Source organism: Priapulus caudatus, unplaced genomic scaffold (genome assembly GCF_000485595.1).
Source record: "Priapulus caudatus unplaced genomic scaffold, Priapulus_caudatus-5.0.1 Scaffold4023, whole genome shotgun sequence".
NCBI classification, from domain to species: Eukaryota; Metazoa; Priapulida; class Priapulimorpha; order Priapulimorphida; family Priapulidae; genus Priapulus; species Priapulus caudatus.
Genome location: NW_014581084.1, coordinates 3,556 through 5,962, shown reverse-complemented (window position 1 = coordinate 5,962; position 2,407 = coordinate 3,556).

Sequence of the window (2,407 nt, the reverse complement as noted above, 5' to 3'; positions counted from 1 at the left end):
AAGCTGGTGGAGAAGGAAGGGGAGAAGCTGGTGGAGAAGGAGGAAGGGGAGAAGCTGGTGGAGAAGGAGGGGAGGAAGGGGAGAAAGGAGAAGCTTGTGGAGAAGGAGGAGGGGGAGAAGCTGGTGGAGAAGGAGGAAGGGGAGAAGGAGGGGGAAAAGGAGAAGGAGGAGGGGAGAAGCTGGTGGAGAAGGAGGAAGGGGAGCAAGGAAAAGTTGGTGGAGAGGGTGGAGGGGGAGAAGCTGGTGGAGCAGGGGGAAGGGGAGAAGGGAGAAGGAAGGGGAGAAGAGAGAAGGTGGTGGAGAAGGGGAGAAGCTAGTGGAGAAGGAGGAGGGGAGAAGCTGGTGGAGAAGGAGGAAGGCGAGGAGGGGGAGAAGGGGAGAAACGAGAAGCTGGTGGAGAAGGAGGAGGGGGAGAAGGGAGAAGGTGGTCGAGAAGGAGGAGGGAGAAGCTGGTGGAGAAGGAGGAGGGGGAAGCTGGTGGAGAAGAAGGAAATGGAGAAGGCAGAAGGTGGTGGAGAAGGAGGAGGGAGAAGCTGGTGGAGAAGGAGGAGGGGGAGAAGCTGGTGGAGAAGGAGGAAGGGGAGAAAGGAGAAGCTGGTGGAGAGGGAGGAGAGGGAGAAGCTGGTGGAGAAGGAGGAAGGAGAGAAGGGAGAAGAAGGAGGGGAGAAGCCGGTGGAGAAGGAGGAAGGGGAGAAGGAGGGGGAGAAGGGAGCTGGTGGTGGAGGAGGGGGAGGAGAAAGGAGAAGCTGGTTGAGAAGGAGGAAGGGGAGAAAGGAGAAGTTGGTGGAGAAGGAGGAGGAAGAGAAGCTGGTGGAGAAGGAGGAAGGGGAGAAAGGAGAAGTTGGTGGAGAGGGAGGAGGGGAGAAGCTGGTGGAGAAGGAGGAAGGGGAGAAGGGAGAAGGTGGTGGAGAAGGAGGATGGGAGAAGCTGGTGGAGAAGGAGGAGAGGGAGAAGCTGGTGGCGAATGAGGAAGGGGAGAATGAAGAAGCTGGTGGAGGAGGAAGGGGAGAAGGGAGAAGGTGGTGGAGGAGGAAGGGGAGAAGGGAGAAGGTGGTGGAGGAGGGGGAGAAGCTGGTGGAGGAGGAAGGGGAGCAGCTGGTGGAGAAAGAGTAGCAGCAGCAGTAACAGTAACAGCAGTAGTAGCAGCAGCAGCAGCAGCAGTAACAGCAGCAGTAGCAGCAGCAGTAGCAGCAACAGTAACAGCAGCATTAGCCGTAGCAGCAGCAGTAACCTGCTGCTGCTGCTGCTGCTACTGTTACTGCTACTGCTGCTTAGAAATAGTAGTAGTAGCAGCAGCAGCAGCAGCAGTAGAAATAGTAGTAGTAGCAGCAGTAGTAGTAGTAGTAGTAGTAGTAGTAGTAGCAGCAGCAGCAGCAGCAGCAGCAGCAGTAGTAGTAGTAGTAGCAGCAGCAGCAGCAGCAGCAGGAGTAATACTAGTAGGAGTAGTAATCTTGTATTCGTCAAAGCAGGGTAACAAGCAACAACAATATCTGCTTCCTATAATTCTGCTAACTTGACCCTCGCTATCACGCAAACACACACGTTCGCACATTTCAACAATCAAAGCCGGGATAAAACGCGTTGTAGTGCGTACGTTGACGTGGTCTCGTGTAAACCGACGGAACTTTTACGACCACGGTCGCGGTGTGATCGCTGTCAATTATGATCGTAATCCTCGTGTTTAATTATCAGCGACATTGTGTGAATGCTGGCGCGTGTATACGCTAATGAAAATGCGCGGCGGCGTGTTGGTCTCGGGAGAATCACTGCTGCCCTCGTGGGCTCCGTCTCCCCATTGTATATCGACTTATAGCGTGGGGAGGAAATTGTACAGCACAGGGGTGTAATAAATGAATGAGATGTGTACGTTGTTCCTCTCTCTAAAAACATATAAGATGGTTCAGCATTGAGTACAGTAGATATACTGACTAATGTATGAGGGTCCTGATGGGGTACCCCAATTCTCAGTAAACAGTAAATTTTTAGGCCTTTTCTCATTTCTCAGTATAAATTTGGGCCATTTCTCATTTCTCAGTACATATTTTCATTTCTCACTAAAATTTTTCGTATACAGTGCAACAGATTAATATAGGACCTTCATACAAGAAAATTATCATTTTCATATTTGTTCAATATTAATATACTTGAATACATATGCCAAGCTGTCGACAATTAGGCCCCGCAGTATGTATACCGTACTCAATATGGTGTTACAGGATATTACAGTTACACATAATCGCTATATATACACAGACGGGACCGCAGCTATACGGGGAGATAACTCTTCAACAATGAATACAGCCTGGTTCTCATGTCTGCGTGTACATCAAAACTGCAAAGATGGCGCGGCGCGACCCGCCCGACAAGATCCGACAAGGCTCAAATCTGCTTTAAATTCGAAGATAAC